A 12,959-nucleotide genomic window follows, 5' to 3' on the forward strand; every position below is an offset into this window, starting at 1 on the left:
ACAGAATGGGAGCACAAACATGGAAGGCAAGAGTTATTCTGCTCTTCCTCAGTTGGCAACACACAATCTTCTCTCACAAAACAGCTCTAGTTACAAAAAGACTTAAGTTTTTAGCCCATATATTATTTCTACTTTTTTTTGTTGGTGCGTGTCTGCGAGCGCATATTCACACACACACACACACACACACACACACACACACACACACACGTTGGTGAGTAATTGTGGCATATGTACACGGTTAACTCTCGCTGACAAGGTCTCTCATTGTACTTGGAGCTAGGCTGGAGTCCCTCAAGTGTTCCTGTCCGCCCCCCCCCCCCCATAGAGCTAGAGTTACATGCACGCTCATGACCATGCACAGCTTTTTATGTCAGCCGGTGCTTTTACCTGCAGAGCTGTGTCCTCAGCCCCAGTTTCATTTTGGCTCTGGGTTCAAGAATCAACTCTTTCCTCTATAACTAAGAGAGTTATGCTATACATCATTAGCTGGCATTTCTGTTCTTCAGTTTCTCTACTTCTGCTTACTTAGTTTTTAAAAGCAGAGCTTCTATGTAGCTAGGTTGGTCCTGGACTCACTAAGTAGAGGAGGATAACCTTGAACCCCTGCTCTGGGCACATCTACCTTGCAAGTGTTGAGGTTACAGTTGTGTGCTACCACATCTGGCAGCCTTCAGAGCAGGGTGGGGCATAGCATTTAGGGGTGGCTACTAAAGTGTAAGATTCCTAGATATTTCTGATGAATCTCAGAGAGGGAAGAAGACTTTTCTAGGGTATGAATGAGGACTCAAACCTGTCTCTTTTAGGTATTCAAGGATGAGAGAACTCCTAAGGAAAATCTAGTAGTATAACATGTCAAAGGGTCCTTAGGTCTCCAATAGGAGCTGCTGTTGTTGCCATGGAGATGGTGGGAGTCAGTTCATCCATTCAAAGCGCCAGTAAAGACACCTGTGGGGACTGAAGCAAAAAGAGAGTGCTGAGTTAACACACCTTTCAGTGATGACAGGGACGTTCACTGCAGTTCTGCCCCTCTCCTGTCCTGTTGCTCCTGTCCTAAAGTGTCCCTCCAAAAGCATGCCTTGGTCCTGTGTAAGGGAGAACACTCCTCACATCCCCCTTCTGACCAGACTGCTGTCAATCAAAAATGCTTTGGAAATTTGAGATTAGTTCCTGTGGGTTTTTTGGGTTTGTTTTCATTTTGCTTTTTATCCAGTCTGGGAATGAAAACTCAGTGCATATGATAAGAAGAATAAATTTTTGTTCCAGCTTTGAGAATACTGTAAGTTTTTTTTTTCTTTTTTACACTATCTTAACAATCTGGGTTGGTCCATATTTTTCCCTCCCCTTTTCCTCCTTCCCTGCCTCCCTCCCTCCTGCTTCCCTCTGCTTCTCCGTCTTTCTTCTGACAGTCTTTGATGTTGTTGCTATGTTGCCCAGTTTAACTGCCAGCTCACAATTTTCCGTCTTACAAATAGGTATCACTATGCCTAGTTGAGACTATTTCTTGTCCATAGCATAAAAATGCCTTAATAAATAACAAGCTGAACATCACTGTCGTTAGCATTAAACATGGGTTCTGATAAGCACATTAAAATTTCCTGGAGTGAGAATTCCACTTGTTCTTTCCAGGTGAAACAGCCATTCGAGGTTCTTAGGAGAAACTGAACAAGTTCTTGTCATGGGCTCATACTGCCAACTCAGATATGACTCAGAGAAATGACCATCAAAGCTGAGTTTCAGTCTAGTGTGGGTGTTCCAAGAGCACGATTCCGCCAAGGAGTGACTCATTTCCACTTGGTTTGGCTTGTGGCAGTAATGAGATAATGCTCCCGTGACTGTGGCCTGGGGGTATAAATGCCCATTACTCTCTTCCATTCGATTCAAGATTCTAAATCCAGAAAGCATGGATAGCCAAAACACTGTCTAGCATCCATTAGGTTTCTGGTATGAGTTATTGTCTTGTGTGCAGATTGAGTGACTAACAGCATCTGAATTTTCAACAAAACTTAAGATCGAAATCAGCTCATAATGGCCTGGTAAGATGGCTCGGTAGAAAAGGTGCCTGCTACCAAACCTCGCCACCTGAGTTGGATCCCTGGGATCCACCGAGGAGAAGGAGAGAAATGACTCTTACACGTTGTCCTCTGATGTCGACGTACACGTCATGCCATCAATGCACCCACATATAAAGTCATGCACATAAAATAAAATGTAATAAAAAAATGTAAAAAGCAGCTCATAAACTCAAGCAAATTTTGGGAAAGGATTTGAACAAAACAGCATATATGCTCTTGGGCTCGACCAGAAGTAGATCTGTATATTTTCAACCATATCTACAGTTGAAACCCAAACAGATGGAACACATGAAAATGGACACCTACTGAGGACACTGCTGGTTCTGCTGCCAGCAGATGCCTGTGTGCGGAGATATAGGGCCTTAGAGGACAAATTCTTTTATAGAACCAGCCTGGGGCGAGGACTGGGTATCACTACAGAGAATCCTAGCTTCTTTGGTTCTTCCCCTGTCTGTTTTTCTCTAACACTTTTTAGCTGGTGTTTCTTGCTCTGGGCACCTAATCCACCTTCTAAGCATGATGAATGGCTGGAGGGTCTCTTTGGCAGCCCCGTCTACAACTTCTCTCGCCATTGTAAAAACAAACCAAATAAAGGATTTTGTGTTTGCAGATGATTTGGTTGTCCTGAGTCTTTAAGTTTTTATGAATGATTGGATTTTTATGGAAATGATTCAGGAACCTAAAGAAGACCGCAAAGTCACTTTTCCAAGCAAGGATACTATTAGTTACCACAATCATAAGAGAATGTTTTAATACAAAAGATAGAAAACTACGCTCTCAGAATGAAAGAATGTCACCAACAGTTAGATACATATTAACCCTTCACATTATTGTTTCTCAGAGAGTATAACATGATCATGGGCCAGGGTAGTTCATTGGCCAGCATGGATACATGAGTCTGGAGCTGCTGGGCTGCTGGCTCTAGCCAGTGAGATGTTTACTGCTAAGGCCTGCTGAGTAGCCATGCCAGGGTATGAGGGACAAAAATTCAGTTCTTGAGCTGAAGGTAATGGTGGGAGCTTTGGTGAGCTTCAGGGGAGGAGTTAAACTCGAGGGAGGCAAACTTAAGGGCAAAGGCAGGCAAGTCCAAGGACTCTGAAGGTCAGGGGCTGAGGTTCAGAGAAGTGATATCTGAGGAAACTAATTCATGCCAGGGATAGGTGAGAAGGGAAAGAAGAAAACATCCCTGGGATGGTTTCCGTGAACTTAAGGGGACTCAGAGTGTTCTGTAGACAGGGATGAGGAATGTCATGGAGTGACTGATGGATTTTGGGTGATAGATTTGATCCATTCACGGGTGCATTAGTCTAAGGAGTAATTGTTGAGCTATGCAGAACACATCACCACTGGTGATGTAGAACAAATACAGGGTAGTATCTGTTCCCAGATATGCATAGTTTTTTTTTGTGTGTGTGTAAATTATAAACATGTATGTGCTGCCTAGTTTTATGTCAGCTCGAGTCATTTTGGAAGAGAGAACCTCAAGAAAATACTCCCACGAGATTGGCCTTTGGGCTAGCTTGTAGGGAATTTTTTTGATTGATAATTGATAGGGAGGGTTCAGCTCACAGAGAGCAGTATCACTCCTGGGCTCGTGGTCATGGATCCTGCAAGAAAGCAGACTGAACAAGGCTTGGGGGAGTAAGCTGGTAAGCAGCATTCCTCCATGGCCTCTGTTTCAGTTTTGGCTTCCAGTTTCCTGCCCTGCTTGAGTTCTTGCCCTGACTTCCTTTGATGATGAACTGTGATGTGGATCGTAAGCTAAAATAAATCCTTTCCTCCCTGAGCTGCTTTTTGTCATGGTCTTCATCACAGCAATAAAATCTTTAACTAAGACGAGGTGATAATATATTTATGTGTTATGTACTCTAGAACACTTGTCCTAGGTTCAATCCCTAGCACCATCTACATTATAACATTATATTCTCATATGAAAACTGAAAGAGGATAATTCAATACTAATTTTAAACAGAACTTCTTGATTTGTCTCCCTGCACCCGGTGGATTATTTTGTCTATTTATGGCCTGTGCACAGTATGGACTAGGAGATCATGACCAAATCATTACTGAGAGAAAAAGATAGGTAGGCATGCAAGTGACTTTGGGGAGGCCGAGGAACAGAAAGAACTCAAAGCCAAAAGGTCTAGCTTTCTTTGGGATAAAAGAGAAGGGAGTGAAATAAAGAGAAATGAAGTGGAAAGAAGAGAGGAAAGAGTACAGTCTGGAGTAGGAGGAAGAAGGTGGCTTCAAGAAATCAGCGAGGGCTTGCTGAGTCAGCCAGGCGGAGCTTAACTCATGGAAAGGCAGCTTGAAACTCTGTTTGGAATTCAAGTTTATTTAGACCCCACTCCGTTTGAGGCTGGGCCTGTGGTTCTCCTTCTTTCTCTGTGAGATACACACCACACTGTCCATGATGCTGGTGGGTGGCTTCCGTAAAAGCAGAGGATGGAGTGGGAAGGGCTCAAATAAAACCCGGGAGAGAGACAAAGCCTAAGCCCCAGTGATTCTGGTTTCCAGGCCAGAGGGCTCTGTGGCTCAGTGTTAGCTTTTTGAGTCATCTGATAACAGCAGGGAACCAGCCAGCTTGATTTGCTTAGAAAAGACTCTCCTTCTATCACAGAAAAGCACTGACTCTGAAAATCCCCCAGTTTCAGACAAACTGGACGGTTGACTAACTTCAGTCGTGGCACTTTGATTGCTGCTGCGAGGACCAGTGTCTTACTCCTGGTCAGTTCACTAGCTCCAGGGGAGCGGCGTCTTCTGCAGACATGGGATGGGCAGAGGCCTTGCTGCTTGGTGTCTTTCACTTCCCAATCACAGCCGTTGGATTGTGGATGGGCACACGACAATGACACCAGGAAGACTCAGTTTTAGACCCATTTTAAAAACTAGAATTTCACATAGCCCAGACTGGGTTCAAACTTTACACATAGTCAAGGGCTGACTTGAGCTACTGACCCTCTATCCTCCCTCTCCTGAGCGCTAGGGTTACAGGCACGTACCTCCTGCCCAGTTTCTGCACTGCTACGGCTCAAACCTAGAGCCTTGAGCATTCCAGGCAAACATTTTATTAGCTAAGGCACATCCCTAGAAATTCTAAAGTTTTGTTGGGCCCTATTGGGAATGAAAAGGGGGGGATGCTGTCAGTAAGGTCATAGCTAGTGAGCTTAGCAAACATTTAAAGATAGACCTTCCAGTGCCAACTAAAATGGCAGAGAGCAGCAGAGAGATGGAGAGAACCTGCAGTTCCCCATATCTGGGCTTCTCTACCAGACTAGGCCTGAAGAGAGCTTCATGTGAGTGGTTTTCGTTATGTGAATCAACACGTCTCCCTCTACCCTTACCACCCAACCCCAGCTCTGCTCATGCCAGTTAGGAGAATCCCGACAAACACAGCTGGTAGTGATCAAATACAAACAAGAAAATCAATATATAGTGCCCTACCCAGCGGCCTCACTCATTCTTCATCTTGATGCTTGGAGAAGGGGATGAGGTAGATGCTAATCTTCCTTCAGGTAAGAAGAGACTGTCAGCAGTTCCATGGGGTTAAACAGCCAGGAGTAAAGAGAGACAACTGTTGTCTAATGTGGAAGGAATCAAGATAATTCAGGACCGAAGCTAAAGGATAGTTAGACAATTACAGATTTTGTTGCTATGTTGTATTTATGATTTTAATTTCTCCCCCTGCCTAAGGTGATTGGCAGTACATTTTTGACAAACCGTGTTAAACTTGACTTGAGGGTGGCTTTTGGAGAGCAGCTAAATTGGAGAAAGATGATATCAAGGGACAATCAGACTAATAACATGTAGTTCTTTGTCCAACACAAAGTTTTTTAAAAATATTTCTTCAACACTTATTTAGATGAAAAAAAGAAAAACTCATTTTGATGGTGAATTCACTTCTATGTGTGACAGCTGATGTCAAAAATTCCATGAAATGTTTCTTACTTTCTGAAGTTCTTGTCTGTCTGGTAGTCGTAAGATCTTCTGCAGCAGACATCTTTCTGATGCTCACTAGGGGGTCTAGGGCTTTAACAACAGGGGTGAGCAAACCGCATCCTGCCATCTCTGACATAGTTTCATAATCACAGATTTCTGTGTTAGAAAGCTTAGCCAATTTTTGATGACTAGCTTTAGGTTGGCGGCATTGAAAAGCGAAAAGTTGATCTTGGAGACTGACTCTTGGCTAGCAAATTTTCACAGAAAACATAGTCTACTTTGGGGACAGTGGGACTATCTAACTTTTCATCCAGGTATGTTGTTTTGTGCAGAAGCCTGATTGATGGGCATCTGCGGCAGTTTGGATGTAATCGGCCCCATAATCTCATATGGAGTGGCGCTGTTAGGAGGTGTGGCTTTGATGGAGTGGGTATGGCCTTGTTGGAGGAAGTGTGTCACAGTGTGGGTAGGCTTTGAGGTTTTCTATGCTCAGGATGGTCTCCAGTGTCTCAGTTGACTTCCTGTTGCCTAAAAGATGTATGACTCTCAACTTCTACTCCAGAACATATGCCTGCATGCCCCCATGCTCCCCACCATCATGATAATGGACTAAACCTTTAAACTTGTAAGTGGGCCACCCCAATTAAATGTTTCTTTTTTCCTAAGAGTTGCTATGGTCATGATGTCTCTTTGCAGCACTAAAACCCGAAAATAAAATCATAGTTCCAATTTATTCAGTGATGGCTTGAAACCCTTCAGGCTGTAAGGTACTTCAGCTGGCTGGTTAGTCTGGTTCTAATCCAGCTTTGGAAGGAAGGGGTGACAGAAGACTTGAGGTAGAGAAGCTGGATTCTTGACTCTGCAGCCAAAGAAAAAGGGGGCAGGTAGAGCTGGTCATTTCTCAGACTGGCAATTGGAACGCCATGTGGAAGGCTGCTGTGTCTAGGAATAGTAGGGCAGGACACATGATCAATTTCTGGACACAATTTAAAAAGCTGAAGGAATATTCAGGGAAAAGCTTAGGCTGTAATAAACTATACAAGTTAACATGAAGTTGTTAGTTTAAAAGAGAATAAAAAGCAGGACCCTGAGCAAGAAATGAACACTGATGCTTACTACTTTTAGGCGAGGACATTATGGAGTCTTCCAAATTAAGGCTTTTCATCTGGCATCCTGTGGGACATGGACAGGGCACAAAGTTTCAGAGTTTCATGGGAGTAACTCAGGCTTAGGAGACAGGAGTCTCTTCTATAATAACCCCAAAGATTCACTCTGTAGGAAAAGAATACAGAAGTTTAGAATTATAGCTCAGAATTTCTTAAAGTTATAGTTCTAAACTTCTCTATTTCCCATTTTTGCGTGTTCCTCAAATTATTCATTCAAGGAATTTTTATGTGTAGTCAAAGATAACTGGATATGTATAAATAAAATTCAAGGAGGAAGAGCCAACAAACAAACAACATCACATAAGACAGCTATAAAGCAAATTAATGGGTTGATAGGTCCATTAAAGACGTTATTCAGAGAACACTGGGTGGCTATTAAGAGGAGAGAGAAAAAAGAATGCCTGAATGCCTGGAGAGGTGCTCTAGCAGTTAAGAAGACTTCTCTGCTCCAAGAGGACTTGGGGTTGGTTCCCAGAACCTACACAACAGCTCACGACTGTCTGTAACTTCAGTTCCAGGGGATCTGGTGCCCTCTTTTGGCCTCTACACATACCATATACACATGTGATGTGCATACATACATAGATGTGGTCAAATATATATATATATATATATATATATATATATATATATACATACATACATCATACATAAAAAATAAATTTTTAGAAAAAATAAGAAGGGAGGAAAGACCCCATGAAATAGGTTGGCAGGGTAGTGCACACCTGCAATGTCAGCGCTCCCATTATCCCAGAGATAAGGTATCTATCCCTGGAACTTCATGGGCAGATAGCTTGGTCTACACAGTGGTGAATAAAGGTAGAGACCCTGCTCTCAAACAAAGTATAAGCTGAGAACTCACACCTGAGGTTATCCTCTGACTTCTACATCCTCCTTTTCTTCCTCTCTCTCCCCTCCCCTCTCTTTCTCACTATGTAGACCCTGTCTTGCTTGGAACTCTCCATGTAAACCAGGTTGGCCTCAGATTCTCAGATTTGCCTCTCGAATGACTCCTTTGTAGAAAGTGACAAGCTTATTCTAAACTCCAAAGAGTCTAGGACAGTCAATAAAAAAGGAGAATGAAATTAGAGGACTTAATCTTTCTGATTTGAAAATTTATTCTGCAGTGGCCAAGACAGTGTGGCACAAAATACAAGAGGAAGTTCATGACTCAATAAGTGGAACTCAGAGTCCAAAAATAAGCCCTCACATTCCGGCCAGCTGCTTTTTGAAAGAGTTTTAAGACAATTCAGTGGAGAAGGAGAATAATTCCTTGAGCAAAATGATGGGACAGCTGAGTATCTGCATTTAAAAGAACAAAGTCATATCCCTACCTCACACCACTCACGAACATCAGTTCAAAATGGGTCAAAACACTAAACACAAGAGCTAAAAGTACGAACATCTTAGAAGAAAACATTGACATATATCTTTCTCTCAGAGCAGAGGATAGTTGCTTGAGTATGACAACCAAAGTGTAACTAACAAACAAAAACAAAGAAATTAGATTTCAACAAAATCAAACTTTGTGTGTGTGTCAAAGGACACGAGCAAGAAAGTTAAGGCAATTGGCTGACTAAGATGCTGTGAGAATCCTGAAGAATTGAGAAAGCATTTCACGCTGAAGCGTGGAGATAAGCTAAGCAAGCACACAGCTGGTCCCCTTGGGAGGATGGATTTCTGTACGCTAAACATGCCTGGGGAAGGTCTTGTGCAGCGATTGGATTTCTCAAGCTGAGATGTTGTGGACATGAACTGAGAAACAGGGTTTGCCTCTGACTTTCAATTAATTGAAATAAAGTCAAGTTTTAAGTATAAAGTTAAATCATCACTAGATAATGTACGCAACAAATCAACCCGGTTACGCCAGTAAGGTGACAAGAGAATGCCTCTAGGAGAAGTCGGGATGATGACCACCTATGTCCCCGTTTGCCTACCAGTGCCCAGCACCCTGCATGCCTTATTGTAGCAACGGTGAGTATCAGGAAGCACAGGACTGTTTCCTGCTCTCAGGAATCGGGAGCAGAGTCAGGCAAGAGCAAACAAGGTGGGAAGGCTGGTTTCTGTTTGACTAGCAGTAGACCTGCTTGGCTTCCTGCCATCTCCCAGTATTCAATACACGAACTGCATGCTCACTCTGGGGTGCTTTTATTCGGGGGAGTTACAAATTTACAAAAAGCATTTCTGAGTCGCGGGGGAGACTAAGAATGCAATCTGATTTTACATCATAAAGGTTTTCTTTAAATGACGTATTTATTTTTCCTTATCAGAAAAGTCATACAAAACACTGAAAAAAACAGAGAAAAAAATGAAAAAGTTTTTCAATATCCAAGCAAGGATGGCCAGGTGGGGCCCGGAGGACTTTTGGGGTACAGAAGTGATTCATAGGATGTGCTGTAGTGGTAGATACCGGCTTTATTTGTCTAAACTCCAGAAGACACAACTCTGAACTCTGTGGACTCTGGATGATGGTGCGTCAACGCGGGCTTATGAGCCGCGAGAGAAAACACCACCTGGTGGGGGAAACATCAACTGGTGGGGGAACATGGACGACGGGGAAGGCTCTGCATTGGGTGGGTATGGGGGATAAGGTACGTATGGGAAGTCTCGTTCATTCTACTCAATTTCAGTGTGAACCTAAAACTATTATAAAACTAAAATGAAAAATAAATAAAATCTCCCCCCTCCTCAAATTCCTAAACCACAAAAGCACAGAAAATAAAGTACAATCCTCCCTTTAGGACTGACCACTCTAACACTTTGTCTTTATTTACCGCCAATCTTCTCTTCCTCATATTGTATACATTTTAAATACAGCTGGAATCGGACTGCATGGACAGTTCTCAATCATGCTTTTTCCAGTTTAACTTGGTATTCAGGAAAAGTATTTCCTCCACAGAGAACTCATTGCCAGTGCATGTTTCCAACAGTTTGTTCTGTGGCACCGAGTTTGTTTGCTGCCTCTTCCACTTGGATATTTAGGTTGTCTTCAGAGTTTGATTTTTATGTACAGCATTGGTTCTGGAAAAACTAGAACTTGTGAATTTTGAAATATTGAAGGGTAGAAGTTGAAAGCTAGTGCTTGAGATGCGAGCCAATCCCGTTTACTTGTCCACATGACATCATCTCTGACCGAGGGATTCAGACAAGGAAGTCCATCAGAAACCATGGGGAAGGCTCCTTGCTGCCTCACCCCTTCAGGCTCGTGTCTAGCTGGCTGGCTTTCTGATACAGTCAAGGACCACCTGCCTAGGGAATGGTGCTGCCCACACTGGGATGGGCTCTCCTTTATCAGTTAACAACCAAGACAACTTTTTATAGACATGCCCACGGGCCAACCTGATCAAAACAATTGCTCAAGTAGACTCCCTTTTCAGGTAATTTGGCTTGTCAGTTGACAGTTAATGCCAAGTAGGACTGAAGGGCAAGAGAAAAGATGTTAGCACAGATCCCTAGCATCCAGCAGTGAGATCCCTAGCATCCAGCAGTGGTGTCTGAGGAGATTGTGGCAGGTGTGTGTGTGTATGTGTGTGTGTGTGTGTGTGTGTGTGTGTGTGTAGGAGTTCCCTGGTTAGTTGAAGGGATGTGGAGGCATAGGTTTCTGAGTTCTCAGCATATGAATAACACCTGAAGACAGGGCCAAGAGGATCATTAGAATAATGAAATGACCCAGGAAGAGGCGTAAAATTGGTTCTACAGAGGGCCCAGATCTGGTCTTTGGAATACTCTCAACCCCTAGAGGACAGGTAGAGCAAGGGACATCAGCAAAAAGATTGGGAAGGTTTGAGTAGAGAGGTGGAAAGAAGTTGCGGATGTAGGGCCACAGAAGGCAACAGAAAAGGGTGCTTTGGGAAGGAGGAGAAGGAGGAAGAAGAGGAGAAGGAGGAGGAGGAGGAGGAGGAGGAGGAGGAGGAGAAGGAGGAGGAGGAGGAAGAGAAGGAGAAAGAGGAGGAGGAGGAGGAGGAGGAGGAGGAAGAGGAGGAGGAGAAGGAGGAAGAGGAGGAAGAAGGAGAAAGAGGAGGAGGAGGAGGAGGAGGAGGAGGAGGAGGAGGGGTGGAACGCTGCCTTGTGCTGCTAGAGGCTAAGCAGGTGGAGGACTGAGGAATATCTTATGGGTTGATTGACAAGGGAGCTCACTAGTGCCTTTCCCAAGGATGTTTTCAGTACAGATGTTAGGGGAAGATGCTGGAATACAGAGAGAAGGAGTGTGTAGGACGTGAGAAGAGGGAACTTACAGTAGAGACTTGTCATAAATTTGTTCAAGAAAGGGCAGATGAGAAATAGAACCATGGCAATGAAAAGCATGGAGTTGGGGGGAAATTGGGAGAAGGAGCAGAGGGACATGGTTAGCATGTGTAATTGCAGATGAGCAACCAGAGAGAAGTAGCCACGCAGGAGAGAGGGTCCCCGAGGGGCTCAAGTCTCTGTGGTGATAGGATGAAGTTCAGACAAACAGGACGTTCCTACCTCCCATTCATGTTAAGTGACTTGTTTACGGTGTTTTCTTTCTGAGCCTTCTGCCTCTTCTGTTGGTGCTTGTGCAGCTCAGAATTTGCTCCACTCAAAAGAGCATCATTCTCAGGCTGGTGAGCTGGTGCAGTGGGTCAAAGCACTTGCTGATGACAGAAGTCTATCCCAGAAGGAGAGAACCCATCATCCAAAGACATCCTCTGACCTACACATGTGCCCTGACATGTGTGCACTCGCACACACATACACCACCATAATGACGACTAAAATCAGATTTAAAAAGCAATTTTTAACTCTCTACCACCCTCAGTTTGTTCTTGAATTTACTTATCTATCCACTCATAAGTTCATACATAATTCAATACATAATCAACCTTGATATTTGGGAATTATTAGATGCAGGAGTGGGTTCAGATTCTGGCAGTTAGTGTTGTCTGCGTAGCCCGGGAGCATCACGAGGACCCCATCTTTCATTTGCTTCCTGCCTCTGCTTAGCTGGTGACCATCCAGCTCAATGCCTCTAGACATGGTGGTTTGTTAGCCTCTAGAACCTGGTTCAGCAGCTCAGCAAGGCCGGAGAGCCTGCATGCATTTCAGAAAAACTCCCAGGTGAAACCTATGTTCTGAGTAGCAACGGTCAAACTGGTGCTGAGACATAGGAAGGAAAGTGGCCAAACTCAAGATAATGAGTTTTATTATAAGCACAATCCAAACTTTAGAATGGAACATATTTATACATAAACACTTATTAGATATACTAAGAAATTTTGTGTCTACTGGAAATTCATATTTAATGGGAGTGTTCTTATTTGTTAAGCATGGCAGCCTTACATATGATTTAAGCAGCAGATATGAACTACTTATGTAACTCTAAGTTTTCTAATAACTGTATTTTAAAAAGTAAAAAAGGAAGAAGCAAATTAAGTAATGCCATTTATTGAATCTTTCATTAAAAAAACTTTCAACGTATAATCCACATAGAAATTCTTTTCTAGTCCTATGGGCTTGAAATCCAGTGGGTATTCTGCATTTCCATTGCAATTAGAATGTTCATTTTTCCTACTTTATTGTTTAAAAAATTCTTGAAAATAAACAAAAACATCATTATCAAAATTAACCAGACTCAAAGACCACACAGTTTAACAAACCTACACACAGTTAGGATTGACAATGAAAATGGGAGCCGTGAAGCTTCTCATTAAATTTATGTACTTAATCACCACCAAAACAAGCAAATACAATCCATGGCAGAATTAAAACCAGAAAAACATTTAGCTTTATAGACATAAGCTCGTGTCTGTTAAGCGAG

Source organism: Arvicola amphibius, chromosome 3 (assembly GCF_903992535.2).
Source record: "Arvicola amphibius chromosome 3, mArvAmp1.2, whole genome shotgun sequence".
Taxonomy (NCBI): Eukaryota; Metazoa; Chordata; class Mammalia; order Rodentia; family Cricetidae; genus Arvicola; species Arvicola amphibius.